Source organism: Solanum lycopersicum, chromosome 3 (genome assembly GCF_036512215.1).
Source record: "Solanum lycopersicum chromosome 3, SLM_r2.1".
NCBI lineage: Eukaryota > Viridiplantae > Streptophyta > Magnoliopsida > Solanales > Solanaceae > Solanum > Solanum lycopersicum.
The window spans coordinates 15,908,146-15,914,363 of NC_090802.1; the positions used below are offsets into that span (position 1 = coordinate 15,908,146).

Below are 6,218 nucleotides of genomic sequence, written 5' to 3' on the forward strand. Positions count from 1 at the left end.
CGATATAAAGATATTGAATTACAACCAATGTCGACTCTACACAATCTTTCATATACCTAGTTTCAACTATCATTCAAATCATTATATACCTCTTAGCAACACTTAAGAAATTCTTGGTCACCACAATAAGTTCATATACAATGAGCATGTAACCTTCATTAACTATCAAATGTCTATGTAACACATCTTATGGTCATAACTAACCTCTTACGCGAAAATAAATACAACCTTCAACTACAAATCAAGAATTTATATGAAAGATCTTATTCCTTCACTTTTATTACTTTTTCTTTTTTCATGACACAAACTTCTTAATATCTCGACTCTTCAATATATCATAATCTTGCATCTCTGGCTCCCTTAACGATCTCATCCTTTTACCAATCTCAACCAAAACTCTGAGGGAAATACTTCCTTAAATACTTTAGCAATCAAAAGTAATAAACTTTATGATCCAAAACATGCATTAGTTCTTTCACATGCTTAATACCGATGCAATCAATCATTTATTACCTTACAAATTCATACCTTGAAAAAAAACATATCACCAAGAATGCAGACTTATAATGAAAAGTTTGAATTTTAAGTCCAATTGTGTAACCCAATGCCCTTATGTATCTACATTTGCTTATACTTTGAAGACTTTTATAATTACTTTATATTAGCTTATCATTGATTGCCTCCCCATCAACCATACCGTATGCTTCACTAAAAATCCAACCCTACTCATTTCTAATTCAACTGTACAACAGAACTTATCATCTCACTCAAGCTGAACGTCTGTACACTCCTCTCTTAAGTTCTACTCAATAGCTTTTAACCAAGATGATTGACCTGTTATGCTATTACCTTAACCAAAACAAAATAGATAAAATCACGTATTTCTGAACCCAATTCTCAACCCCTTCGAAGATACATTTTTAGTTCTTACAATCAGAGAAAATATTCCTGCTCTCACTTATTTTCTTAAGGCTACACATCCCACAAGTTTTATCTTATCTTAGTTATGATTCCAGCTCCTTTAAATTCTACTTGAGCGTTCACCCAACAACTCATAAAACTTGTCATACACCCACATTACTCACAAAATAGTAGAAAATCACAACCTTAGATACTCGCATGTCTTTATTACATACAAAATTTATTTAACCAACAAATCCTAATCATATAATTTCATCCCAATTACAATTTTTCACATTTTTTTTGCATCATGCTCAGTTAACCCTTTTATCACCATGAAGTGAACCTTTTCCTCGAGCTGACACCTTAAACTTAGGTATACAAATCAAATTCAAGGGACTAACCCAATTTTATATTCACTTTCTTACTAAAATCTTCAATTTACTTCACCCAAGTACACCCATTAGGACTTTCTTTCCCTATAAGTTTGTCATTTTAGTATCAATCTACCTTTTGAAGATTAAGATAAAATCGTCAGTACTCATTCAGAACCCTCAAGATACATTTCACAACCTAAATGTATTCATATTGTACCAAAGATCCATCACTAAAATTTTCCTGTAAAATAATGCTCAATCTAAGTTCTTGTAGTAATAAACTAGTTGGTTTCTCAAAATGTGAATGCAACACTAAATCTTATTATCTGACCATGTCATACAACTGGTAACTCCTTTAGTAATTAGTATTCATACTTGACAATCGACGTACCTGTTTCCATATAACCCTAGTCCTGTCACACCGTGAAAGTCCGTTATATACCTCAGTAGAACACATCATACCTATCCATAATATTGCACCCAAATAGACCACATATTTCTACCCATTGAATAATTGCAAAACATTATCGAATTTGTTCTCTCTCTAGATCAAACAATCTGTTTTACTTCTTAGATCAATTCAATAACAAAAACAACACACTTCCTAACTCTAACCAAGTAAGCATCGATGATTTTCTCTAATATACACTCACTCTATGAAGTCATAGTAGTGTCTTTATTAATCGACACTCGACATGAGACTACCACCACATTTTGCGATCGAGAAAATATATCTATTTCTAAGGACACATTTTTTTTCTTTCTGTTGTTGCTATTTCAACTTCAAATACTCTAGTAGTACCCATATTTGAAATAGAGTGAAGAAGTTCAGATACCAATTTGTATTACCTAGATACCAATTGGATTCAAGTAGTAGCACAAAAAAAAAGAAAGAAATGAGCTTTCCTAAAGTCCTATAGCTTCTCGAAGAAAAGTAAAGTCATCCCCTTACCGTTCCACAAGACTCTACTAGACTTGTCCTTGTGTGATGAGATCAACAAACCTAACGCTATGATACCAAGTTTGTCACGACCCAAAATGAGTCGTAAGTGGCACCCACACTTACCTCCTTAGGTGGACGAACCAACACATCTAAACCCCAACATATACAAAAAGTTCAACTATAAATAATATAAATAATGCGGAAGCTCCAAAAGATACTAAGCAACCAATTTAAATAAGTTTATAAAGTTTAATACTTATCATCCCAAAATCTGATAGTCATCACATCAAGGACATCTAATCTCCAATACTAATTCTAAGAATATCGAATACACTAAAATAAAGAATAAAATGGTATGTGTCCGCAAGTATAGGACATCATGTCGTGACCGAGAGAATCCAACACGAGCTTGAATGGATAGCTCACCCTGTAACTTGATATGCGGGAGGCTGGCTAGAGCTGAGGGAAATCAGAAGTCATAGGTACACTCGCTGCATTTCATAAAGGAAAAAGAAGAAGAAAACAAGTAGGGCTCAGTACGAGGCAACATGTACTGAGTAAGTATCATCGATCAACCAAAAATAGTAACTAATATAAAAAGAATAATAGTATGAACTCAACTATAGCACTTAACATGTGATGAGAAACACACAACATTAACAATGTGTCAATAATAATAAAGTAAGCACGTATTAAGTCAACGGTATCAAGATCACACATGACGACTCATGCCTCCAAACCAAACCATTTTGGGAGTTGAGTTCTTTGGGATTGCGTATCTTCCATTAATTCAACATATTTATCCTTTAATATTATCGTGTCGGAACGTGACACTCCGATCCAAGAATATCGTATTGGAACGTGACACTCTAATCCAAGAATACCGTGTCGGAATGTGACACTCCGATCCAAGAATATTGTGTCGGAACGTGACACTCCGATCCCATAATATTATTAGTTTATCATTTAGTATCACCACTTTTCCATTCGTTAATAATATTCCATCGAGCTTTCATTATTCAAGGTATCACTTCGATAAAGAGGGTTCAAGAATATAAATTCCACGGTCTTAGGATTTCAGACCAATCACAAAGCACACAACAAAGCCACACAATCAAGTACATAGAAAGCTTCACAATATCATTCAATACATATCAATCACTATTAAGAGTCTACTATAAAATAGCATAAACCATAACCTACCTCCGCCGAAGAACAGAAGTCAAGCAAACTACTTTTCCAATGATTTTCCTTTCCTCAATGCTTCCGAACCTCTTCAATCCATCAAATATACAACATTTGTAAGTACAGACATTCAATTCTATGGTCAAGTTTCACTATGATTTCAACTAATAGGTCAAATCTTATATTTCTTAAATTAAGCCTAAAGTTAAGTCTCAATTCCTTCAAGTAATATAACTTTAATAAAATCTATATAATATAATATATCTAATATTTAATTACCTTTCTCAATATGTTAAAACTTAAATTATAACTAGATACTAACATTATGTGCATCATCAAGGATTTCCACTCTCTAGTAACTCTAATCCATCTATATAATATAAGGATTGTAATAACTATTCAATTGTCAATGATTATGGAATCACACTTTAATATTATAAACCAATTAGAGTCTTCCACCGATTAACACAAAAAAAAATTGACCCTGCAAATTAGTGTTTATGTTCACCTCTCCTCCTTAGTTAAACATTAACATTAAATTATTTAAAACTAAAAAGAAAGAACCCACACATGTTAGCATCTTGTTTCAATTGCTGCTATGCCTACACTATATGTTCCCTATATAATAATAATAGTAATATTTAATGACATCCTCTGATCTTTTCCACCACTAACAAAACAAAACAATCCCATATTTACTACAACGATGTGCAATCTAATTTCCGCCAATCAACATATAATTATAATAATATTAATTTCCTTATAAACATTATTCATAAAATTTGAAGAGAGACATATGTGTCCTTTACCTGCACAATCATGTCGTTTCTTTCAATTTTGCCGTCTTCTGTTATCCCCATCTTCTCTCTTTTTCTTTTATTCTACGGAATATTTATTAACCTAATTGTTATATAAGACCAACTATAAAGAGGCAAAACTAACCCACTATTAATTTTAGTATTATTTTCTTTAACCACCAACTAAATAATTATTAAAACTACCCCATTAATTTCATAAGTCCAACTTGCTCATTCAAAATCTATCAAAAGAGCCTTTATGCAATAAAATCTCTAGTGCTCAAAATGACTAAATGGATCGTTACAATAACCTACCTTTACTGAAGAATTGAAGTCAAGTAACTACTTCTCCAATGCCTTTCCTTTCCTTATTGCCTCCGAACCTTTCCAATTTATCAAGTATATATATGCACAATTTGTAAGTTAACGAGTCTATAAACACTTAGATTAATCTATGTTTAGCCTAGACCCAAAAACCCACCTAATTATATAATCAATTTCCCAAAATTCCAACCTAAGGATAGATCTTAATTCCTTCCATTAACATCACCTTAATGAAATTCAAGTAACTCAATACACCTAATATTTAATTATCAATCTCAATATAATTAATATATATTCTATAATGTGATAACAAATTTATAATATTCAAAGATGCAAGCCAGTGGTTACGAAACCAGTGGCCAACTAACAACAAGTCCAGAACCTAATGTTGGTTATCAACCATTTTACCACCTAAGTTTCTTCCTATAATGACTTGATTTTAATTTTCCAATCATATTCACCTAATCTTCATTATATAGCAATAGGCATAATCATAATGCTATAATATAATATAATTAACTAAGTGCAATCACGTTACCACCAAGAGCATGAACACCCATATATCCTAACCTTTAAATCTATCATATGCTGCCAATTATCATTCTCCAAATAGTCATCATTATCTATTAATTTCCCATCCAAAACTTTGACCGTTATTACTCAATATTATCCATCAAACTTAAAAAGAAATTCAACAAAAGAATTAAGTAATAACTCTAATTTGTTTCTCCCATATTCTAAGTATAATTTATAGTACAAAATTTGATGATAATTTAATAGTAAAAAGCCACCACAAGTGAGTTGCAAAAAAACCACAGAGGTTTGAATCGTTACTTTCCAACGAAACTCATTCTTTTCAATTTCTCATCTCCTAATTACAATAACATAATTATAATAATCATAAGACATTTTTTTCATATTCATTAATAGATATAATATTACCTGTATTTGTTCTTTCAATGACGCCGCAGATAAAAATTCTTTGTTGTCACTTCTGATTCTTCCTTCTTCTTTGTTTTTCAGATTATGATTTTTTAAACCTAGTTTTTATATAATCAATTATTAATGTGATAAAAGTGACCCCTATTAATTTTAATATTATTTTCTTAACCACTAACGAAATAAATTAATAAAACTATCCCATTAATTTCATAGTTATAATTATGAATAGTCCAAAACACCCATTTAACTCTGAAGAAAGTATTTTCTGACATAAAAATTCTAGTGCTCAAAACAATCGAAAATGGTCGTTACATTAACAACTTTCTAAGTGTAATTATTTTAGTTTTCTTAAGCCAAACACTATATTTACGTTGTTAATTACATTAACTCATTTTAAAAAAATAACTTCTTTGTAAGTCTAATTAGTTTAGTTTTAACTTTATTCCAACACTATATTCACCAACTAAATCACATTTACTTATTTAAAGAAATTAACAACTTTCCAAGTCTAATTAGTTTAGTTTTGACTTTATTCCAACACTATATTCACCAACTAAATCTCATTAACTTATTTAAAGAAGATAACATCTTTCTGAATGTAATTATTTTAATTTTAACTTAGTTCCAACAATATACTAACCAACTAAATCGCATTAACTTATTTAAAGAACTTAACAACTTTCTCATTGCAATTAGTTTAGTTTTAACTTAATTGAAACACTGTATCAACCAAATAAATCACATTTATTT

At 30.8% G+C, this 6,218-nt stretch overlaps 1 long non-coding RNA gene across 1 annotated transcript; it reads right to left on the reverse strand.

Annotated features, from left to right (window-relative positions):
- Positions 1-2,435: 2,435 nt before the first annotated feature.
- On the reverse strand, positions 2,436-4,337 carry LOC138347745 (uncharacterized). Its single transcript, XR_011220282.1, has 3 exons — positions 4,215-4,337; positions 3,424-3,494; positions 2,436-2,711 (listed from the first exon to the last, which is right to left on the reverse strand). It is a non-coding gene; the product is annotated as an uncharacterized lncRNA (long non-coding RNA).
- Positions 4,338-6,218: the final 1,881 nt, after the last annotated feature.